Genomic DNA, 26,069 nt, shown 5'->3' on the forward strand with positions numbered 1-26,069 from the left:
AATGAGAGGGAACAATTCCTCTGGGATGCCCAGCATGGCTGCATGGGCATAAAACTCTACATCAGCCCTACCTGAGGCCTCTAGGTCATTACCTACGAGACAGTCTACAGGTAAGCAAGGTGATACCACCACCTGCTTAGGGCCAGTAACTCCACCCCAACTAAACTGAATTATAGCTAAGGGAAGAAACTTAGTGGAGTTATGGACATCAATAATTTTATACTGTTGTCCAATGATGTGTTGTTCAGGAGCCGCTAGGTTTTCAGTCACCAAAGTGATACTGGCACCTGTGTCCCTGTAGGCCAAGGCCTCAACACCATTTATTGAAACTGTCTGCCTGTACTTATCCATTGTAAGGGGACAAGCAGCCAGTGTGGCAAGGCCAATGCCACTAGGTGTGACAGAAACTGTCTTGGGACTGACTACCCCAGTTTCTATGATGGACCCATAAGTGAACCCAACTACACCCTTTGCTTGACTGTTGCCAGCAGTCCCACCACTAGTACCACTACTGCTAGGGGCACTAGAGCTTGATGTATTAGTGGTGGTAGGCTCAGGGGGTTTACCTGGACAGGACTTATCCCCTGGCCTATGGCCTCTGTTTTTACACACAAAGCACCAAGGCTTTTTAATGTGTGTGGGTTGAGAAGAAGAGGAAGAATTTGTTTTATCCCCACCCTCTGAAGAGTGTTTAAGATTTGAAGTGGGATCTTTGGTTTTACCCTTATCCCCATGCTTATCTTGAGATTTTTCACCATCTTTCTTCTTGCCATCCTTGTCACCACCTGTATGAACTTTTCTGTTCACTCTTGTTCTGACCGATTTGTCTGCCTTCTTTCCCAATTCTTGGGGAGAGGTCAGATCTGAGTTCACTAGATACTGGTGCAACAAATCAGACACACAATTATTAAGTATATGCTCTGTCAGGATTATGTTATATAGGCTTTCATAGTCAGTCACTTTACTGCCATGTAACCACCCCTCCAAGGCCTTCACTGAATGGTCAACAAAATCAACCTATTCTTGTGAAGACTCCTTTTTGGTCTCTCTGAACTCAATCCTGTACTGTTCAGTGGTTAAGCCATAACCATCCAGGAGTGCATTCTTAAGAACTTTGAAATTATTGGCATCACTTTCTTTCACAGTAAGGAGCCTATCCCTACCCTTTCCACTAAATGATAGCCATAGGATAGCAGCCCACTGCCTTTGAGGGACATCCTGTACAACACAGGCCCTCTCAAGTGTAGCAAACCACTTGTTAATGTCATCCCCCTCCTTATAAGGGGGAACTATCTTGTGCAGATTCCTAGAATCATGCTCTTTTGCAGGATGACTATTGGGAATACTGCTGCTGCCACCATGGGTTTCTAAACCCAACTTCTGTCTTTCCCTTTCCACTTCTAAGGACTGTCTATCCAAATCCAGCTGTTGCTTCTTGAGCTTCAGTCTGGTTTGTTCCACTCTCAATCTATTGAGCTCCCTTTCTAACAATCTGTCACCAGGGTGGGTGGGTGGAACATTCCTTGAAACAGAAGTATGGTGAGAATGTACAGAAGGAGAGCCATCCCTTACAGAGGGCATCCTAATAGCTTGGTTAACAGAAACATCACTTCTACTATGATGTGAAGCAATACTCTTGCTATGATGTGAGACAACACTATCAGTATGGTGTGACTCTACATCAGTGCCAACTATGCTAGGCTGTCTTGTAATGGGCAGGCTAGGAAGTTTCTTTCCTGAATCTTTTTCTAGGGGAGTCCCTGGATCAGATTGGGAACCATTAGCTACTTTTTCAACAGAAGGGGCACCTCTGGCCTTATCCTGTTCTATAAGCATGTTAACCAATAGTTCTCTGGGGGGATTCTTACCTACACTTAAACCTCTTTCTATGCAGAGACTCCTTGCTCCTTTCCAGCTAAGGTGATCATAAGCAAGTTTGGACAGATCGACAGTTTGGCCTGTGCCAGACATTTTTTTAGAAAGAGTTAAAGTGATAGAAAAAGGAACAAAAGTTTGTCAGAACTTTTAGAAAGACAGAAAAAAAACTTTAAAAACTTTTTAAGAACTTTTTGAAAGTTTAGAAGTACTTTTCAGCACTTTAGAAAAGAAGTGAGAAAATAAATGCAAAACTTTTTGGTTAGGTGTACATACACTGAACTTGTTTTGTATATTTTTCTCTTATGAAAAGTACAATGACAAAAGTGGTAAGTAGTTACAGAGCACTTATCCCACCACTGCACAACCAATGTAGGAGGCTGGACTGGCTTGTAGTGAGTACCTAGGGGTACTTACACCTTGCACCAGGCCCAGTTATCCCTTATTAGTGTATAGGGTGTCTAGCAGCTTAGGCTGATAGATAATGGTAGCTTAGCAGAGCAGCTTAGGCTGAACTAGGAGATGAGTGAAGCTCCTACAGTACCACTAGTGTCACTTGCACAATATCATAAGAAAACACAATACACAGATATACTAAAAATAAAGGTACTTTATTTTTATGACAATATGCCAAAAGTATCTCAGTGAGTACCCTCAGTATGAGAATAGCAAATATACACAAGATATATGTACACAATACCAAAATATGCAGTAATAGTATTAGAAAACAGTGCAAACAATGTATAGTTACAATAGGATGCAATGGGGACACATAGGGATAGGGGCAACACAAACCATATACTCCAAAAGTGGAATGCGAACCACAAATGGACCCCAAACCTATGTGACCTTGTAGAGGGTCGCTGGGACTGTAAGAAAACAGTAAGGGTTAGAAAAATAGCCCACCCCAAGACCCTGAAAAGTGAGTGCAAAGTGCACTAAAGTTCCCCAAAGGACATAGAAGTCGTGATAGGGGAATTCTGCAGGAAAGACACAAACCAGCAATGCAACAACAATGGATTTCCAGTCGAGGGTACCTGTGGAACAAGGGGACCAAGTCCAAAAGTCACAAGCAAGTCGGAGATGGGCAGATGCCCAGGAAATGCCAGCTGTGGGTGCAAAGAAGCTGCTACTGGACAGTAGAAGCTGAAGATTCTGCAGGAATAACAAGGGCTGGGAACTTCTCCTTTGGAGGACGGATCCTTCACGCCGTGGAGAGTCGTGCAGAAGTGTTTTTCTGAAGAAAGACCACCAACAAGCCTTGCTAGCTGCAAATCGTGCGGTTAGGGTTTTTGGATGCTGCTGTGGCCCAGGAGGGACCAGGATGTCGCCAATTGCGTCTGGGGACAGAAGTGGCGTCGAGCAAGACAAGGAGCCCTCTCAAAAGCAGGCAGCACCCGTAGAAGTGCCACAACAGGCACTACGAAGTGGAGTGAAACGGTGCTCACCCAAAGTTGCACAAAGGAGTCCCACGCCACTGGAGGACAACTTAGGAGGTCGTGCAATGCAGGTTAGAGTGCTGTGGACCCAGGCTGGACTGTGCACAAAGGATTTCCGCCGGAAGTGCACGGAGGCCGGAGTAGCTGCAAAAGTCGCGGTTCCCAGCAATGCAGTCTGGCGTGGGGAGGCAAGGACTTACCTTTACCAAACTTGGACTGAAGAGTCACTGGACTGTGGGAGTCACTTGGACAGAGTTGCTGGATTCAAGGGACCTCGCTCGTTGTGCTGAGAGGAGACCCAGGGTACCGGTGATGCAGTTCTTTGGTGCCTGCGGTTGCAGGGGGACGATTCCGTCAACCCACGGGAGATTTCGTCAGAGCTTCTAGTGCAGAGAGGAGGCAGACTACCCCCACAGCATGCACCACCAGGAAAGCATTCGAGAAGGCGGCAGGATCAGCGTTACAGAGTTGCAGTAGTCGTCTTCGCTACTTTGTTGCAGTTTTGCAGGCTTCCAGCACGGTCAGCAGTCGATTCCTTAGCAGAAGGTGAAGAGAGAGATGCAGAGGAACTCGGATGAGCTCTTGCATTCGTTATCTAAGGAAATCCCCAAAGCAGAGACCCTAAATAGCCAGAGAAAAGGGTTTGGCTACTTAGGAGAGAAGATAGGCTAGCAACACCTGAAGGAGCCTATCAGAAGGATTCTCTGACGTCACCTGCTGGCCCTGGCCACTCAGAGCAGTCCAGTGTGCCAGCAGCACCTCTGTTTCCAAGATGGCAGAGGTCTGGAGCACACTGGAGGAGCTCTGGGCACCTCCCAGGGGAGGTGCAGGTCAGGGGAGTGGTCACTCCCCTTTCCTTTGTCCAGTTTCGCGCCAGAGCAGGGCTGAGGGGTCCCTGAACCGGTGTACACTGGCTTATGCAGAAATGGGCACCATGTGTGCCCATGAAAGCATTTCCAGAGGCTGGGGGAGGCTACTCCTCCCCTGCCTTCACACCATTTTCCAAAGGGAGAGGGTGTAACACCCTCTCTCAGAGGAAGTCCTTTGTTCTGCCATCCTGGGCCAGGCCTGGCTGGACCCCAGGAGGGCAGAAGCCTGTCTGAGGGGTTGGCAGCAGCTGCAGTGAAACCCCGGGAAAGGCAGTTTGGCAGTGCCAGGGTCTGTGCTAGAGACCCGTGGGATCATGGGATTGCACCAACAATGCCAGGATGGCATAGAGGAGGCAATTCCATGATCTTAGACATGTTACATGGCCATATTCGGAGTTACCATTGTGAAGCTACACATAGGTAGTGACCTATATGTAGTGCACGCGTGTAATGGTGTCCCCGCACTCACAAAGTCCGGGGAATTGGCCCTGAACAATGTGGGGGCACCTTGGCTAGTGCCAGGGTGCCCACACACTAAGTAACTTAGCACCCAACCTTTACCAGGTAAAGGTTAGACATATAGGTGACTTATAAATTACTTAAGTGCAGTGTAAAATGGCTGTGAAATAACGTGGACGTTATTTCACTCAGGCTGCAGTGGCAGGCCTGTGTAAGAATTGTCAGAGCTCCCTATGGGTGGCAAAATAAATGCTGCAGCCCATAGGGATCTCCTGTAACCCCAATACCCTGGGTACCTCAGTACTATATACTAGGGAATTATAAGGGTGTTCCAGTATGCCAATGTAAATTGGTGAAATTGGTCACTAGCCTGTTAGTGACAATTTGTACAGAGAGAGCATAACCACTGAGGTTCTGGTTAGCAGAGCCTCAGTGAGAGAGTTAGGCACCACACAGGGAACACATACATATAGGCCACAAACTTATGAGCACTGGGGTCCTGACTAGCAGGGTTCTAGTGACACATAACAAACATACTGAAAACATAGGGTTTTCACTATGAGCACTGGGCCCTGGCTAGCAGGATCCCAGTGAGACATTGAAAACACCCTGACATACACTCACAAACAGGCCAAAGGTGGGGGTAACAAGGCTAGAAAGAGGCTACTTTCTCACAGCCTATAGTTGAGGGACAGAGAAGTGAGACAAGTGCACGTGTATTTGCATCTCTTTGGCATGGGAACTTCTGAAAGATAGAAATGGCTGTGAGGACAGCCCTCCACCCTGAGCCTTAGTAATAAAACCAAGATTACGTTACAAGAAGGAGTCCTGCTGCCTGAGCTCTGCTAAACCCACTGAGCATGAACATCCTATCACTACAGACAAAAGCCCCGCAAGATCACGTGACCACAGGTGCATAGAGGTGAACTGGAGCATTACTGATGTGTGCAGTGTTTGGTACAGCTCAGCTGCTCAGTGCCCCGGGTTTGTTTTCCTCTCTGAGCCTTGAATCACATCATGTTTTCATTCTCTGGTCGCTGAGGCTGATGCCAGAAGGCACGAGATTATCCTCAGAAAACTGAGCCTGGGGTCAGGGGTCTTAGCCTTGTGCTGTCGTCACCGAGACTCGAATCAAAGGTCATACGTTTCTTTCCAGGACACTGAGAATAGAACAAAGAGATGTAAAATTATCGTCAGAGCATTGAGTCGCACGTGCATCTTGAATCAACAGAGCTTCATAACTGGATCAGGAGTGATATATTCACCTAGGCCTTTCTGCGCTATTTGTCACCGACGAAACGTGCATGTTTGCAGCATTAAGGTTGGAATCTGCAGTTATACATTCATCCTCCGAGCACTCTTCATAGCATCATCTGTTAGATGCTATGTCTATTTCAACCAAGATGTTGGGAACATGCTATGTAGCAGGAATACATACATAATGTACTGTGCATTAGACCCAAGCTTGTGTCCTGTAGCCACAGTGTTAACAGGTTAGACCACCATACTGCAAATCAGAGGTTCCCCACTGTGTATGAAATAATCAGTCTAGGGGAGCGAAGGAAGGGAAAAATAATTTCTACATGCTTTCCAAAAAGATTAAAGCGAGGTACTATAAATAACCACTCTGGAGTGGGACCAACTTCACTTGCATGTTTACTCAACAACAAACTCTTTCTTGCCCAGAAATCCATGAGCGGCTGGAACACACACACTGCTGTTCCTAAGTGGGGGTTGGAGAGTGTGTCTCTCTCGCTCTTTCCATCTCTTTATTTCTGTTTGTCTCTCTCCACTTCTCTCCCTGTTTCTTTCTCTCTCTCTCTCCTTTTAGGTCTAAATTGACCTAGCAGCTATTTGCACGGCTTACTTTTACCAATGATTTAAAAAAGGGCTTTATCTCTACGTGTATTTCTCGCTCTATGCTATTGGCTGTTTGGTGTATCCTGTCTCCTTTGGAGTGCTTGCATTACAATAAACGAAGGACTATTTTAAATCTCAAAGCACACTTAATCATCACACACTAAATAATTTCACATATGCAGATAGCATTTGACTTGTTTTTTTTAACTGCATCAGGACTTTTTTAATGTTGTAGTCAGCACTGCTTGTTCTTTATCCACCACCACCTCAAGATTCCTTTGTAGACAAATGTTTCTCTTGTCCTCATTGTAGGAGGCTGGCCTGGCTTATAGTGGGTACCTTGTGGTACTTACACCTTGTGCCAGGTCCAGTTATCCCGTATTAGTAGAATAGAGGTGTTTCTAGCAGCTTAGGCTATTAGAGGTAGCTGGGGCAAAACAGCTTAGGCTGAACTAGGACACATGCAAAGCTCCTACTATAACACTTATATCATATAGCACAATATCATAAGAAAACACAATACTCAGAGTTACTTAAAATAAAGGTACTTTATTTTAGTGACAATATGCCAAAAGTATCTCAGAGGATACCCTCACTTAGGAGGTAAGTAATATACACAAATTATATGTACACAAACCCAAAACAGGTAAGTAACAGTAAGAAAAGTAGTGCAAACAATGTAGAATCACAATAGGATGCAATAGGTAGACATAGGTCTAGGGGCAACACAAACCATATACTCCAAAAGTGGAATGTGAACCACGAATGGACACCAGACCTATGGGAGGTTGTAGAGGGTCCCTGGGACTGTGAGAAAACAGTAAGGGTGTCCAAGATACCCCACCCCAAGACCCTGAAAAGTAGGAGTAAAGTTACCCTACTACCCCAGAAAGACAGTATAGTCATGATAGGGGACTCTGCAAGAACCACAAGCACCAGCGAAACACTGAAGACGGATTCCTGGACCTGAGGACCTGTAAAGGAAGAGGGCCAAGTCCAAGAGCCACGAAAGTGTCCAGGGGGGGCAGGAGCCCACAAAAACCCCGGATGAAGGTGCAAAGGGCTGCCTCCAGGTGGAAGAAGCCAAAGATTCTGCAACAACGAAAAGGGCTAGGAACTTCTCCTTTGGATGAAAGATGTTCCACATGTGCTGGAGGTTGCAGAAGTATTTCCAGGCAGAAATACTACAAACAAGCCTTGCTAGCTGCAAGAGTTGTAGATGAGGATTTTGGGTGCTGCTGGGGACCAGAAAGGACCAGGATGTCGCCGCTTGGAGGAGGAGAGAGACGGGGCGCTCAGCAACTCAGAGAGCCCCCACAAAAGCAGGCAGCACCCGCAGAAGTACCAGAACACGCACTTAGAAATCTGAGGACAGCAGTCATCTCAGAGTCACAAAGGAGGGTCCCACAATGTCGGATTTCAACTCAGCAAGTTGGGCAATGCAGGACTGAGGGCTGGGGACCCAGGCTAGGCTGTGCACAAAGGAATCCTTGGAAAAGTGCACAGAAGCCAGAGCAGCTGCAAATCACGCAGTACACAGGTTTGCTGTCTGGAGTGGGGATGCAAGGACTTACCTCCACCAACTTTGGGCAGAAGGGCCACTGGACTGTGGGAGACACTTGGACCCAGCTCCTGTGTTTCAGGGACCATGCTCGTCAGGATGATGGGGACCCAGAGGACCGGTGATGCAGAAGTTTGGTGCCTGCGTTGGCAGGGGGAAGATTCCGTCAACCCACAAGTGATTTCTTCTTGGCTTCCAGTGCAGGGTGAAGGCAGACAGCCCTCAGAGCATGCACCACCAGGAAACAGTTGAGAAAGCCGGCAGGATGAGGCACTACAATGTTGCTGGTAGTCGTCTTGCTACTTTGTTGCGGCTTTGCAGGCGTCCTGCAGCAGTCAGTGGTCGATCCTTGGCTGAATTCAAAGAGGGAAGTGCAGAGGAACTCTGGTGAGCTCTTGCATTCATTATCTGAGGAATAGCCCAGAGGAGAGACCCTACATAGCCAGAAAAGGAGGTTTGGCTACTAAGAAAGGAGGCTTGGCTACTGAAAGAGGTAAGCACCTATCAGGAGGGGTCTCTGACGTCACCTGCTGGCACTGGCCACTCAGAGCAGCTCATTGTGCCCCAACACCTTTGAATCCAAGATGGCAGAGGTCTGGGACACAATGGAGGAGCTCTGGGCACCTCCCCTGGGAGGTACTGGTCAGGGGAGTGGTCACTCCCCTTTCCTTTGTCCAGTTTCGCGCCAGACCAGGGCTGAGGGGTCCCTGAACCGGTGTAGACTGGCTTATGCAGAGATGGGCACCATCTGTGCCCATCAAAGCATTTCCAGAGGCTGGGGGAGGATACTCCTCCCCAGCCCTTCACACCTATTTCCAAAGGGAGAGGGTGTAACACCCTCTCTCAGAGGAAATCCTTTGTTCTGCCTTCCTGGGACTGGGCTGCCCAGACCCCAGGAGGGGCAGAAACCTGTCTGAGGGTTTGGCAGCAACAGCAGCTGCAGTGGAAACCCCGGAAAGGAAGTTTGTCAGTACCCAGGTTTTGTGCTAGAGACCCGGGGATGCATGGAATTGTCCCCGCAATACCAGAATGGTATTGAGGTGATAATTCAATGATCCTAGACATGTTACATGGCCGTGTTCAGAGTTACCATTGTGCCGCTACACATAGGTAGTGACCTATGTGTAGTGCACGCGTGTAATGGTGTCCCCGCACTCACAAAGTCAGGGGAATTTGCCCTGAACAATGTGGGGGTACCTTGGCTAGTGCCAGGGTGCCCAAACACTAAGGGGGTCATTCTGACCCTGGCGGTAAAAACCACCAGAGCCAACGACCGCGGGAGCACCGCCAACAGGCTGGCGGTGCTCCCATGGGCATTCTGACCGCGGCGGTACAGCCGCAGTCAGAAACAGAAAACCGGCGGTGTACCTCCGGTTTCCCGCTGCCATGGGGATTCCGAGCCCCATACCGCCAACCTGTTCCTGGCGGTTTTGGCCGCCAGGAAGAGAATGGCGGTATGGGGTGTCGTGGGGCCCCTGGGGGCCCCTGCAGTGCCCATGCCAATGGCATGGGCACTGCAGGGGCCCCCGTAACAGGGCCCCACAAAGATTTTCAGTGTCTGCCATGCAGACACTGAAAATCGCGACGGGTGCAACTGCACCCGTCGCACCCCTTCCACTCCGCCGGCTCCATTCGGAGCCGGCATCCTCATGCAAGGGTGTTTCCCGCTGGGCTGGTGGGCGGCCTTCTGGCGGTCGCCCGCCAGCCCAGCGGGAAACCCAGAATACCCGCGGCGGTCTTTTGACCGCGCAGCGGTATTCTGGTGGGCCCCGCCAGGCCGGCGGCTACTGCCGCCGGCCAGGGTCGGAATGAGGCCCTAAGTAACTTGGCACCTAACATTCACCAAGAGAGGGTTAGACAGATAGGTGACTTATAAGTTACTTATGTGCAGTGAAAAATGGCTGTGAAATAATGTGGACGTTATTTCACTCAGGCTGCAGTGGCAGTCCTGTGTAAGAATTGTCTGAGCTCCCTATGGGTGGCAAAAGAAATGCTGCAGCCAATAGGGATCTCCTGGAACCCCAATACCCTGGGTACCTAGGTACCATATACTAGGGAATTATAAGGGTGTTCCAGTGTGCCAATCAGGATTGGTAAAATTAGTCACTAGCCTGCAGTGACAATTTTAAAAGTAGAGAGAGCGTAAACACTGAGGTCCTGGTTAGCAGAGCCTCAGTGGTACAGTTAGGCACCACACAGGGAACACATATAGGCCACAAACGTATGAGCACCGGGGACCTAGCTAGCAAGATCCCAGTGACACATATCAAACACACTGACAACATAGGGTCTTCACTATGAGCACTGGGCCCTGGCTAGCAGGATCCCAGTGAGACAGTAAAAACACCCTGACATATACTCACAAACAGGCCAAAAGTTGGGGTAACAAGGCTAGAAAGAGGCTACCTTCCTTCACTCATTCTGTTCCTTTACGTCTACTCACTCCAAATCCTTAAAATCACCATTCCCTCCCTTTACCTCTACCCACCCCTAAGACCCTGGGTTCTATGGATGTGACCTCCAGGTTCATTAGCGCACTCAACCAGGTGCTATGAATGTGAAGGCCACGTCCAAGCGCCAGCACCAAAACAGCAACTGTTGTTTGCTGCTCTGCTGCTGCTCCTTTGTCATACCCCTCTAGGTCAGAACAGGGAACTGTCCAGTTCCAAACCAGGAGTTGTGACTCCCCGGAAAATGCCACCAGTAGCACATTTGCATCATTGGCAGGCCAGCACCCAGAAAACCACTTTGTGGTTTCCATGGGAGCATGTAGGTGGCTGAACGCACCTCCATTCTCCACGCTTCCAGGAATTGTTCTGAAAAGGACACACAGTTTGAAAATTGAGAATATCAGCTTTCAAAAGGAACATCTCCTTCAACTTCAAAGCTTCAGGTGTTCACAGTAGGATGCCATCACCTGGGGCTTCACCTGGACAGCAGAAATATTTGGCAAGGGGAGGGTCCCCCTGGGAAAGGGCCTGTGTTCCCTCTGACCCCCCCAGGGCAGACAAAGGGGATTACCCCCAATCTTTCCCTGTAGAGGGTCGGACAGCAAACAGTAAATGAAACAAAGGGTTGAAGAGGCCCAGCATGCAAAAGGGCATCCCCTACCCCAGGAATTTTCCCCCATTCTGCCCCCAGTGGGGCAGAAGGCCCACTGGACACTAGGGCTAGATTCAAAGAAAAGGGCAGAACAGTCCTTCTGCCGTTTGGGAGTTTTGCTTCCATTCTGCCCCTAGCCCACTAGAATAGTCCCCTAGACACCAATGCTAAGTTCCACTGTGAACATGGTGGGGCAGCCACAATGTACAGGGCTAATCCCCACCACAAAAAAGGGTACCACAGTCTGTCTGTCCTCTAGGGACAGATGGTAGGATTTTGCCTACAATCTGACCCCAAAGGAGGAAGATAGAAAGCCCATTAGACAGCAGGGAAAATACCAAACAAGGGGTCAGGCAGCCCACCATGGCCTAGGGCTTTGCCCGTCCCACAAAATGGTATAATACAGTCTTTCTTAATCCCCTGGTTGGGCCAATGGTATTGATTATTCCTAATCTGCCACCCTGGAAGTGCAGAAAGGGTACAAGGAGTGATTTTACATTTGGGCAAAAAAAGTGATGCAAGCATCCCTCCTTGACAATGGGCCATGCTGCCACCCTGAAATCGGCAAACCGGTGCACCCCCGGAGGCAGAGCGATGTTTGTCCTGTTTGGGAAAGTTGCCCTTAATCTGGTCTGGTTGGGGGTAGAAAGCCACTAGACACCAGGGATTTTACATATGGGAAATTAAAGGGGTGCTGGTGTGTTACCCTGATATACTCCGATATGCAAGGCTAGATCCCCACCCCAAAATGGACAAACCAGTCTTTCTGTCCCCTTGGTGGGGCAGAGAGGGTGTTTGCCCCAATTTGCCTCGCGAGGGAGGGTAGAAAGCCAGGAATGCTTTGTTATATAAAATAATCCGCTGGGATTTGTCCAATCCTGACATCAGTCTCCACCCTCATCCCTAAAGCCTCAAATCTTCCTGTTCCCGTGGGGACTAAAGCATCCCCATCCAAATGGCAAGTGGGAGAAAACTTTGATTCTTTCAGGTACTGTTTTTATATGACGGCCAGCAAAGTGAAATTAAAACCAAATAGCATCCCGCTTGCCACGATCAATAATTGCTTCTTTTGGGCTTGGATCGGCTGCCACCTAGGAGGCCCACCAAACCCAGATATTTCTAAAAACTAGACATCAAAGGGGGTCAATGTTGAAATGCCTCATGTAAATCCCTTGACCTTTGCCTACCCACAATAGCCTGCAAATCTCAAACTTTGCTAAAATCATGCATTTTCTATCATTCCTGTGATTAAACCTGTGAATTCTGCAGGGATCCACAACATTTCTACCACCCAGCATTGTCACACTTATGAAAATTAAAACACTACCTCGCTTGGGGGGCTAGCCAAGCACCCACAGCCTAAAAGTTTCCAAAGCGCAGTGTGGAGACAGCAATTGGTTTGGTGCAGAAAATGGGCATGGGCTCATCTGCCACTTAGGGATACGTATCAAACCCAGACTTTGCTGAAAACTAGACACCCAGGAGATTCTAGGGTGGTGTGCCTTACATGGATCCAATCATGTCTTCTCACATAAAATGCCATGAAAAACCTCAAACTTTGACAAAATCCACAAAATTTCTATTAGATCAAAACACTATGCCAGTTGAGATCCATGCAATCACACCACCTGGGCTCCTTCGGGTGTCTTGTTTTTAGGAATGTCCAGGTTTGGTAGGTTTCCCTGGGTGCAGCCATATCGGGCCCAAAATTAACAGCTACCCACATTTCAAGGAAAGGGTCAGCATTGAGTGGAAAAATGTTATCTGTCCATGTTGCATTTTGGGCCCTTTTGTATCACAGGCACTGTGCCCACCCACACAAGTGGAATACTGTTTTTATCCAGAGATGTGTAGGAATTATGAGTGTTAGGACATGTGAGGATCCCACAGATTTCCGAACATTACTTCAAAGGAATATGAAGAAAATGTGTATGTTTTAGTCAACATTTGGGGTTTGAAAGGGCTTCTGGGTGAGAAAATCTTGAGATAGCCATGCAAGTCATGCCACACAGGAGTCTCCCAGGTGTCTAGCTTTCAGAAATGTCTGTATTGGGAGTTGTATGGGATGTTGTGTGGTAGGATATTTGTGGCTCCCTGCAGATTCCAACATTTTTCCTCACAGAAATGTGAAGAAAATGTGTGTTTTTAGCCAAAGTTTGCCAAATGTTTGAGGGTTGCAAGGGCTTCTGCATAAAAAAAGGCTCATAAGATTCACACAAGTCACACTACCCTGGACTCCCCTGGGTATCTAGCTTTCAGAAATGTCTGCGTTTCATAGGTTTCTCTATGTGCAACTTAGGTAGGGTCTGAATTCCGCAGCTACTCACATTGTAAAAAATCATTGATTTTGCCCAGCAAAATGTGATTTAAACTTCCAGGGATGCACAAAATTCCTACCACCCACTGTTTCCTGCATTTCTTGATAAAAACACTATGCCACTTGAGATCCATGCAAGTCACACCACCTGGACTCCCCGGGGTGTCTAGGTTTTTTAGTAATGTCTGTGTTTGGTAGATTAACTAGGGTGCTAGCAGGGCTAAGGGCCAAACTCCACAGCTACTCAAGTTTTCAAAAAGGGATCAGTTTTGAATAGAAACATTTGATATGTCCATGTTGCATTTTGGGCCCTTTTTAATGCAGGTGTTATGCCCACTCACACAAGTTGAGCAGCATTTTTCTCAGGAGGTGTGAGGGAATCATGGTGGCAGGAAATGTGTGGATCCCCAGATTTTCCAAAACCTTCCCTCATACACATGTGAGGAAAATGTGTATTAGGTTCCTAAAGTGTGAGGTTTTGAAAGGGCTTTTGGGTGAAAAAAACATCATGAGACGCAATTAAGTGACATCGCTCTGGACTCCCCCAAGTATTTAGCATTCAAAATTGTCTGGTTTTTTTAGGTTTCTCCAGGTGCCGGCTAAGCTATGATCCAAATTCTGCAGCCACCAACAATGCAAAAAAGGTCTGTTTTTGAATATAAACATTTGATCTGTCCGTGCTGCATTTTGGGACCTTTCCTGTCGCAGGCACTAGGCCCACCTCGACACCTGGGTTAGCGTTTTTATCAAGACACATGGGGGATGCTGGCTGGTAGGAAATATGGGGATGTGTGCAGATTCCGTAGCTTTTCCTGACAGCAATGTGAGGAACATGTATATTTTTAGCTAAAGATTGAGATTAGCAAGGGCTTCGTGGTAAGAAAACCTTTAGAGAAGTACACCTTGTCACACCATCCTGGGCTCCTTCTGGTACCTAGCCCCCTGGTTGTCTATCTTTTCTTTTTAATCACACCCCCTGGACATCCCTGGGTATCTAGGTTTGCGAAATGTCCAGGTACAGTAGATTTCCCTGGGTGGCAGCTGAGCAAGGGCTTGAAATCCGCAGCTACCCACATTGCAAAAGAAGTGTTTTGGGGTGTTTTGTGTCACAGGTGCTAATCCCACCCACACAAGAGAGGTACCTATTTTTATTGAGAGACGTGTAGCAACACAGACTTGAAGGGCATTTGTTAGTACCAATCGGATTTCTCTGCATTTATGGCTTCCAAATGTAAGGCAGCGTTCAAGAAAGAAGACATTTTGTAAAATGCCCTATGAATCACATGAGACTATGCCTAACTATAAATTCAGAGGTGTACAAATAACCACTGCCTCCTAAACTCAATATCAGACTTACATAGGTTTCATTCATGCCCAATTGTCATTCTTTATTTTTTACCACATGAATTGCTTTATAGTCAGTATGCATTGAAAAAATCATTGTAAGGTGCAACTCAGCTGTTGGCTCCGGGTTTTGTGTGTTTTTGGAGAATCTACAGGCCCTATATATCACCGGAACCAAAAGAGTCTGTTGGACATAACCATATATTGGGCCTGATTACAACTTTGGTGGAGGGGGTTAATCCGTCCCATATGTGACAGATATCCCGCCCACCGTATTACGAGTTCTGTAGGATATAATGGACTCATAATACGACGGGCGGAATATCCGTCACATTTGGGACGGATTAACCCCCTCCGCCAAAGTTGTAATCAGGCGCATTGCTTTTTTAAATTGACTTCATTGCAAGAAGAAATACACATGAAAAAGTTGTCACAAATGGTTGTGTTTCTCCTATTCATTTTCAATATTGTTTTTATTTCAAGACTTGGGGTCAGATTTATGGAAAGTGGCGCTGCACTAAGCGCAGTGCCACTTTCCCTGCGCCCCTTAGCACCCCCCTACTGCTACCATGTGTGCACCGTGTTTAAAATACAGCGCTCCGTGGTTCAGGGAAGGGGGCTATAGCGTCATTTCTCATGACGCTATTGATGTATTTTGAAGGAGTAGCGCCAAAATGTTGGGGCTACTCCTGCAGAGTACATAGGGTCCCATTCTAAAGAATGGAAGCCCCCTTTTAATGCCTGCTCTTGAGTGTTAAAAGTGCCATGAAAAATGGTGCAAGAAAATCTCATAGATTTCCTTATGCGATTTTTCCAGGTCTAACGGTAGGACGCCCCCTTTGCATACATTATGCCTGGCGCAGGCTTAATGTAGTGCAAAGGGTTACTGAGTGGCGCAATGTATGTATTGCGCCACTTTGTAAATATGGCATGGGGATTTCAGCCTCGTTGGGCCACATTAACGTAAAAAATAATGGTGTAAATGTGGCGTAAGGTGGTGCAAAGTGGCGCTAGGGCATTATAAATATGCCCCTTAGTTTCCAATAGAAAACCTTGAAGGATCTACACAAAGGACTGCTTCCTGAATTTAGAATTCTGCCTACTTTTAAGAAATGTGCAGCACTGCAGGATAACCTATGGATTTCACAATTGTTTCTACCACAAACTGCAAGAAGACTGACACCACAAAAATTAATAAAAATGGAATACCTCTTAGAAAAATGTAAAAACAGTTGTTAAAAATGTTTAGAAAACAAAAACATACACTTTCTTGCATAGCATTTCCTTCCCATTATCCACACAAAAACCAAAACGTAGCTATATTTTGGTTATTTTTCACAGCCTCCTCCAGGAAAATCTACATTTCTTAGAAGCCCTTAGAATCCTCAGGGTGTTGGGAAACAAGGACACAAATTTGGCATGGATAATTTTTATGGCAAACAAGTTCTGAAAGTTTAAACATGATCTACCCTCTTACATCCAAAAACAAAACTTAGCACCTGGGGAGAATAAAGGGGGTGGATGACGGCCTGAGGAGGAGGAGGAAAGCCACAGAATTCTGGAAGCTAACCCTAAAATCACCCTTACTTCCCTTTACCGCTACCCACTTCTTAACCCTAATATCACACGGACCGCCATTTACTTCTACCCACTCCTAAAAATATGCATGTTATAGTACTAAGTGGTAAAGGTAAAAATTAATCATATATGCTTATCTGTATGGTAATTGCCTGCACGGTAAAGGTCATGTGTGGTAAGGACTGTGTGTCTGTCGTTTCACTTGGCAGACAGTATTGAAGGCCACACTGCAGTGTCGTGAAGGCGAGCTGGGAGAGATGTTTTCTATTGCCGTTCCACAGGTTCCTACATTTCAGATTCCTATATTTTGCTACCTTACTTTAGTTTTTATACTGTGGGAAGTCTATAATTTCCAATGGAAATTTGGTTCTGTTCGAGCGTTAGTAGCTTAGAGATGGACAGGCATAGAAGGATGGTATGTTTCTTAGGCCTTATATCTTGCTATCTACAGTCTAAACCGAGCTCTATGTATTCCTATTTCCTACTGAAATGACATAGTTAAAGTGGCACTTGTGCCCGTTTGATTTTTTAATTATAATATATTATGGTGATTGACTATTATCATTTCCTAGTAGTTCCTGTTTTGTTTCATTATGTCACACTTTTGTTATAGATGTAAAGAAAACATTCATGTTGCTGTGCCCTTGAGAAAAGGTCTATACTTAAATCCAATATGATCAAAGTAATATTATACATTAATATTTGCATCCATTATTGGCAAACATACAGTTTTACATGCATTCTTTACATTTAAGTTTCGGGTGACATATGTTTTGCCCCTTCGAACCATCAGGTATGGGAATTCCACAAGGCTTATTTCTAGTTGTTTTGTTGGATGTCGTCTGTGATATTATGAATTCAGAAATTTGTAGAAATTATGCAAGTCAAGTCAGACAGCTGAATATATTTGGGATGGCTGTGACATGTGTGATTTGAGGTTGTTGTCTGGTCCCAGCGCGCCTGTCAGTAACAGTCCAGACAGTGGCTCCAATATTAAAAACTAGATCATTTTAAGTATTATACAGGCAATGTCTAATGTAGAAGGACTTGTACCATTTATCGATGAAGGAACAAAGGACAACATTGGGATAAAATCTCTACATAGGTCTAATTTCTTGAAGGTCCTACTCTTACCTAAGTTGTGTTACTTTGTCTTGAGAGCAATGGCCTCTCTAGTTAAGGCTTCATTAGAAACTGTCTGTTCTTTCTTTAGCTCTCCCGGTGCTCCCTGTACCCCTGACAGCTAACTTTGTTGAAGGGAAATGGACTAACAACTGGCAGCAAACCCATGCTAGCAGCATTGAAATACAGGTTTCATACTGTGTTAAATTGTATCTTGTTGATATGTTGTGTCCACGTCATTACATATATACTACTGGATGGTAGTCTCACTAATGCCACGTTTTGTTGACTATGATGTGTGTTCTGGTATCAGGAGTGACATAGAAGTGGTACCAAAGGCCCTAATGTAAGCAAGAAAAATTAGGCCACCTCTCCTCGGGTTTAGTAAAAAATAGGCTTAGCTGGGGTACTGTGGGCCATGGACACTTCCGGTCCCAGTGTTCCTGTAGCCTCTGCACTAATGACAGATAAGCCACTGAGTTTCAGTTGGCCTTCAGTAGCTGAGGTGTCGGTGCTGTGCGGGATAACCTACAGTTTAGGATCCCACCTGCATTGCTCATTCCCCATAGTCAGACAGCACTGCACAAAATGGGTGCAGACACCTAAGTGAGGCTGATTTCCTAGCAAGTGATTTAGCAGGTCTCGATGATCCCAGGAGACAATTCTAACTCAAATGTTGTTGTTGATATTTGCTACATCCCAAGTGGTCAAAGATTTCCCTTTTTCATTGGAAGTGTCCTCTCAAAAAATTCATATAATTTTTTTGGGTGTGATTTTCCAAAATGTTATTCAGTAGGCTGAAGTTCTACTGAGTGCAATGAAGTGGTTAGTGGGAGGTGTGTGAGCCAAATAGTGTGACAAAGTATTGGAGGCATGGTTCTAGGTCGGCTATGGCGATATTGTGTATATTTTAAAGTCTATATGGTTTGGTGTTATACACTTTGGTGTGGTGCTGTGAGCTACAGTGATGGATGTGTGTTAATGTGTTCTGCTGTGATTGAGTGTGTAACATTATGTGGTGTGATTGAATGTCAAGTTGCATTTGGTGTAATGTTGTATTCGGGTGTCTATCCTCTCTTATTTGATGCTATGAAGTGGTACTGTTAGGGGTGTGATATGAGGTGCTGAGTTATCGTATGCAATGTAATGAGGTCTATCTAGGTAGACAGTAAAAAGTGTGATGTAGAAAGTGCTTTTACGATGCAGCTCCTGGCATATGGGACAGGTAAGATGTCTTTGTGGACCTTGTTATGTATAGTCGTGAGTGTAAAATAAGCACAGTCCAGTTGTTTTCATTTGATCACCCTGAAACAGGCGTTGCTGGAGCATTTGACTGGGTACATCACAGCGTTTTCACTAATTATCACTTATAAGCCATGCAAGATCCCTGTCCTGTTTATCTCCTAATTGCTTTTATTTTAAGCCCTTGCCCTCTTTCTCAAAATAAAGGTATTACACAATCGATCCCACTCTTTAAATAATTTTTTTAGGGAATCTGCGGATCATACCTAAAAATAGGCATAAACATCTTGGAAGAATAATCATTTTTAATGAGACGGAAATGAGATATAGCTTTTCGTCCCTTGCAGGAATTATTCATTTTCAGTTCAAGGATATCACCTGGAGTCTAAAATCTGTATTACTTAAAGCCTTTCACTTGCCACTCGAATCCCAAGTCCTGGAGGCCTGTTCTAGATTTTCTCTTCTACTTGCCCAGGGGCAGCCATCGGGACTTAGCATAATGAATCAACAGACCAAAGCAAAGCTCTTTTATGTGGCAAGCATTAGCTGTGGCACCTCTGGCCATAAGTTATTTTAAAAAAAATACATTAAAGTATTGTCTGCATAGAGAGACACATATAGTTAGCATTCCTGATTATAACGCCCCAGTCTTGCACATCTTTCACAAAAGTGCCGCTCCATAGGCAGGGCAAGCAAGAGCACAGACCGCAGGTATCTCTGACTAGTTCTTCTCTGTAAAGCTTACTGGTCTGATATAATCCTGCCAGTTTTAGATATAACAACAGGAGCAGTGTATAGTAGTTTTACCCAGTTTATGAACTACAGTCCAAAGTTAAGCCTTCTTAACACAGCAAACAGGTCATCCCACCCCAACGTGTTGAACGCTTTTTCAGTTTCCAAGACTGCAGCAGCATTCTCCAGGCAATTTATTTTTAAATAAGGTAGGATGTGAGGCAGCCTTCTTAAATTCCCACTGGTATTTGTTTGTGATATAAATACAAATGGGTCTGCATGTATTTGCTCAGCCAGGACTTTTAGTAGTCAGAGGGCCGTGGTGTTTTATGAAGGGGCCTTGCTGTGTTTCGGGGCTACTACTATCAAGTCCTCTATTAAAGACTATGGGAGTTCACCCATGCCTAGGGCTTTAGTACAAGACTCACGGAGCTTATCCAATGGTATAATCTGATACTTTATATAATTCAGATGCAGCATCTAATCCAGGTGTCTTACTTCCCGCCACTGAATGAACTCAATGGCATCGAACAATCTCTGTTTTGATAATGGAACCACTAGTTCCTTCATTGATCCTCCATGAGCTGGAGCAGCCCGACTGTGTCCAAGAGTTTCTGAACTGTACTCATGTCTGAGGGATTGGGTTTAGAACGCAGTTTTCATGACTAACCTGGAAAAGAATATGAATGAGCAACTCTGTACAACAGAGGCGTCCATTAGAATCTTTAATCTGCAGCATGCTCTCCCTGGACATGCAACATCCAGATTAAACAATTTACTTGCCTTCCCAACCTCCCTAGGTAGTTGCTACCTTTATGAGAAGTATGAGTATCTATCCGGTTTGGCATGTAGCTTCCACACCTGCATTACAAGTCAGTGAGGACTTGCACATGTTTTCTAGTTACTGGTACGCGTCATGTATCTTCGTACACACCCTTCAGTACCATCTTCATAGCATCCCATTCCAGTCACATGAGACGATAGATGTGCATTAGACTAAAAAAATCAGTTTCTCACACACACTATGGGGGTCATTATGACCCCGGCGGATGGCGGTAAAATGGAAAAAGTACTGCCAACAGGCTGGCGGTACTTTTCCCCATATTAAGACATTGGCGGTTTGGCTCAAGCAAAACCGCCAATGTACCACACCGTCCGCCACAGTGGTAACGGCCGCCGGGCTGGAGACTTTAGCCTCCAGCCCAGGGGCCGTCACTAGCCCGCCAGCGGGACTATGACCCAACCTACCGCCATGGTTTTCATGGCATCGTTACCACCACGAAAACCATGGTGGTAGGCACTATCAGTGACACGGAACCCCTTCCCTGTCACTGACAGGGGTCTTCCCCGTCCCCCTCCCCAGGTTCCCACCACCCCCCTCCCTCTCAAGAACTTCATTCATTCACACACGCACAAATTCACACACTCATTGTCACATTCAAGCATGCATGCAGACATCCATTCACACACACATCCACACACAGTTACATACATACAGGCACACATGCATACACACAACACAACGTACATGCACTCACACATCCATACATGCACACACACACACAACACGCAACACACACCTGCATTCACACAGACATACACACACACAACACACTCCCCACCCCCCCGTCGGAGCACCCGACTTACCTTTTGTGAGGGGGTCCTCCAGCAGGAAATGGGACAGGGCGCTGCTGCCAGCAGCAGCGTCCGCCAGCAGAACACCGCCAGGCTGTATCATGTGTCATGATATGGTCTGCGGCAGTCTACTGGCGTGGCGCTGCTAGTGGCAGCAGCGCCACCTTACAGCCATCCGCCGGCATGGCCACAGCCGGATTTCTGCCATCCTTCTGGCGGAAATCCAGCTGTGGTCATAATACGGCTGGTAGCCGCGGCGACAGTCTTTTGTTGGCCGTCGCTGCAGCGGTAGGCAGTATATACTGCCAATGTTATAATGAGGCCCTATGTCTAAACTCTGGGTCAGTTAGGGCCTCTGGGCTGAGCTTCAATATCTGTACCATGGGATGTCAAGCCAACCAGTCACGTCATGAACAGTGGGAATTTTCTGAGTTTCCTACCCAAGAACTCTAGTTCAGCTTTGAGTCTAGCTAGTTGTGCATTCATAAACATGAGATTTATTCTACAAAGTGAGCCACGTGGAGGGGAATAATAAGAGAACACCTGTTGGTCCTTCAGTATGTGGGAATCTATGATGTAAAATTGTAACAGGGTGTCTTTGATTTGTTTCATGTCTTCGTATCCGTAACTTGCACTGGTGGAGACCTATTACACCAAATACCACATAATTGAAGTCCTTCACCATATCTGTGGGAGACCAACCTAAGAGAACATCAAGGTATTCAGTCACTGGAAAAACTGTGGGTCTGGATCTGTTGGATCATAAATATTTAACATACACAGATCATGTTCATCCATTGGTTCTACAAGCAGCACATATCTACCCTCTGGATGTGCTTCGATATTTTACATCTTACTGGGCACTGCTACGCCAGTCCAAAAGCAACTCCAAGGAATAGGAAGCGGTGTACAATTTGTCCCTCAACTTTCTGCACAGCTTGTCAACCTCTGGACCACAGAGGTACGTCTCCTTTAAGGATGCAAAACTTTTTGCTCTACATTTGCTTAAAGTGAACACTTGTGCCTTTTCGTATAATCAATTTGTCCTCGGACATTCCAGGTCCATATCCTAACTCTGCCTGCCATATCAGAAAAGATTTCAATGTCTAAGATACCATCGATTAGCCCAATATACAATACAGACATAATACTAAAGGCCTGATTCACACAGGTAAACTCACATTTTCATGTAAGTTTACAACTGTTTGCTATACACAAATGAATTTACCAGTAGTATCTTTATGAGTGCAGAGTCTCCGCTCATAAAAACATAGGTCTTTTTATGCGCAGAGACTCCGTTCTCGTAAAGACACTACTTATAAATCCCTTTGTGAATAGAAAAAAATCATAATCTTACACAAATGTGTAAGTTTACCTTTGTGAATCAGGCCCTCAGCGCCTGCTATTCCATAATCCCACAAATTGTTTCTGAACCTCCTGACCACGATGATGTATAATAGAAGTAAAGGAACCAGATGAACTACATCCCCTAGCTATAACAACCTCCAGCATTTAATCCTTTTGATTCTAGGAAACCACCAGACCCAATAATGTGTAAATTTCTTCACTACTACAACCCCCCAAATGGTCAACTGCAAAAAAAACAAGCAACCATATTTGTATCAAAAACCTTTCAATGTCTCTGCAGGGCATAACAACCAAACAGGCCTTGGCACTCACAACAGGATTAGGTGGAGCCACAGAATGGGAGCGTACCCCGGCAAAGTCTCAGAGGGCAAGGGAAGGGAGTAGCTGGTGGCTCCTCAAGCCAGCCACTGATACCCTGGTATAACTCACCAAGTCAAAGTCACCATAACATATTAGAGAGGTTTCTAAATAGCAATTTAAGTCATGCACAAAGTTCTGTCGCCATTCACCACCACTCATTGAGTTGCATACACCCCTTCTGTCTGCATCACATGAAGTTCCTACCTCTGAATTGCGAGTTGAGTCATTTCCATGTATTTCAGGTGCCTGCCATTTTGTTTTGTAAGGTTTTCCTATCATTCGATACAGTCTCAGGCAGTTTCTGGAGAAAGGAATAATGAGACCTTGAATCTTTTATCATTCTAAATTTGATTGGAATTGATTGGGAAGAAGAGCATACATTTTGAGTTGTAGGCTCATATACAGTGCTTTACAGAATCAAAATATTTTCTTATGTCTTGGACCCATTGCGTGTAAGAGACTTAGGGCCAGATGTAGCAAGGCATTAGCGCCTCGCAAACGGCGAAAAACGCCGTTTGCGAGGCGCTAATGCCTGTGCGCGATGCAGAAACACATTTTGCGAGTCGGAACCGACTCGCAAAATGTGTTTCCGACTTGCAAATAGGAAGGGGTGTTCCCTTCCTATTTGCAACTCGCACCGCGATGTAAGTTGATTTGTGACCGCAAAAGCGGTCACAAATCAACTCGCAGTTACCATCCACTTGAAGTGGATGGTAACTCATTCGCAAACGGGAAGGGGTCCCCATGGGACCCCTTCCCCTTTGTGAATGATCACAAAAATAATTTTTCAGAGCAGGCAGTGGTCCAATGGACCACTACCTGCCCTGAAAAATACCGAAACAAAAGGTTTCGGTTTATTTTTCAAAGTGCAGCTCGTTTTCCTTTAAGGAAAACGGGTTGCACTTTGAAAAAAAAAACCTGCTTTATTGAAAAGCAGTCGCAAACATGGAGGTCTGCTGACGACAGCAGGCCTCCATGTTTGCGAGTGCCCATAGTCGGTATGGGGCCGCAATTTGCGACCCACCTCATTAATATTAATGAGGTGGGTCATTGCGACCCCATACCGACTCGCAGAAGGTGTCTGAGACACCTTTCTGCATGTGGTTTTGCGAGTTGCAATTTGCGAGTCTCTATGACTCGCAAATTGCAACTCGCAAAACCATACTTACCTACATCTGGCCCCAAATCCTCAAACTGAGCTTCTCAGTGGTCTCTCCCTCTGCACAATAGCATATCTGACACTATAATTCAAGAAATGGGTTATTACAGTCCGAGGCAGAGAACCCAGCCTCATCAGAGAAGCAAGAGCCTTATGCAGCCTCTCTTAAAAAAAAATATATGTCTCTCGATGGAAAAGTTTCCATTATCCACATTTCCAGAAAAAGCTCCATCTAAGTCCCTTCATATCTCACTGGGAAGTCTAAGAATTAAAAATTATTCCTTTCAGATCTCCCCTCTGCTTCCTTCACTTTGTATTCTAGCCATGACTTTCAACTTAATAATGCTTAATAATTTATTTAACATTTTCCATCACAGTATCCATCACTTCTGTCATTTTCGTCCTATTTCCATAGGTCAGTTCGAATTGAGTTTATATCAATTGATATAGTGTCAATTTGTGTTCCAGCGCTGTGCATGTGTCCCTCAAATCGAGCTCATCAAGTCCAATCAACTTCCATCTCTCTTGTTTTCTGGATAATAGACAATCTTGTTTGCCTGGAAGGTTTACTGGATTTCTCCTTGACCAGATGAGCATAAAATACTGCTAAATTCTGTCAGCAGTGTTGTTGCAAGAACAGTTTTCTCTTCCGACCTATACAGCCTAGCCCTTCAACATCAAATAGATATGATTAACACAATATATAACACAACACAGTGACACTGTATATTGTTATTTAAATCACCAGCATTTACCCTAGACCTCAAATCTCAACTACAACGAGTCTCCACAGAGGTTCCCAAGCATGATAATATTGCAGTACAGAAAGGGGGCCCCTGCCTCACCTGTTGGTCAAAGTACAAGGATTCTGCACCACTATATTGATCCAAAAGCCTTGCCAGTCCTATGAGCAGTTTTCTCTATGACAGTGATGACTCCAGTATCAAACTGCACTGCAACTTCCGATAGGAAGGGGGCTCTGAAGTCCTTATGACCTCACATATTGCATGACACACACCGAGCCTGCCACATTTGTTAATTACCCACCACATTTTTAGTTTTTTCTGTTAATTTTGTTTTTGGAAGGGGAGAGGGGTGCGATACTCATTACTAATTTGAGCAAATGTTATTAAATCTAATGAGTGATGTCATCAAAGATGTCATTTAACATGTCATGAGTGATGTGCAGTGTGAGGTCATAAACAGTGCATGATGGAAGTACAAGTAATAGTTAGTTGACTCAACTAGAGCTTGTATATTTCGGTGTTTTTTTAATTTGTTATCCTTAGTTCTTTTCTCATTTCAACACCTAACATAACTTCCTTTGAACTTTTTTCTGCAAATTTCTAGAGTTTTGTTTACATAAGTTAGAGTCTTAACACCCACCCTAGCTAAAATGTCAGTTTAATAATTGCTTTTTTCAGGGAATTTCTGTTTTTATCATATTCTAATTATAGTTTGAGGGCTGTTGAGCAAAGATGGTAGGGTGAGTGAACAGACGCTGAACTGTGATGCTGCACTTTTCCAGACATCTTTCTGTTTAACTATTTGTAGCCACTTCAAAAATACATTATGCCTCAAATTACTGAAAACAATTCCTCTCCTAACATTTTTATCCTGCTGGTTTCATACCACAATCAACTTTTCAATGCTTCTTTACTTCAGCCTACTCCTCAGGAAAGGTTTTAAATTCACCACGTCCTATTTCAACAAAATGGCGGTCAGGCGTGACTCACGTTTGTCTTGAACACAATATGTTAGCATGCTAATTGTTCATTAGTGAAGCTGCAGTTGATCACTGTGGGTTAACTGCCTGAATGATGCTGGTGTTAGAAGTACATGTTTCTCTCTGCATGTAAGAATGTTTTACTGAAGTGGATGAGGAAGAAAATTGAGAACTCATATGTACTCGTTGTAGCTTTCTAGAGCAGTAACCATAATTTCTATGACAAAGTAAAAACCCTCCTTTCCTTAGTTTCCAAAGGAAATGCTTTCAGTTTTACAGCTTTGATTCCATCATGATGGCATTCAGGTGTGCCATACCTTT

This window comes from Pleurodeles waltl, chromosome 3_1 (genome assembly GCF_031143425.1).
Source record: "Pleurodeles waltl isolate 20211129_DDA chromosome 3_1, aPleWal1.hap1.20221129, whole genome shotgun sequence".
Classification (NCBI taxonomy): Eukaryota; Metazoa; Chordata; class Amphibia; order Caudata; family Salamandridae; genus Pleurodeles; species Pleurodeles waltl.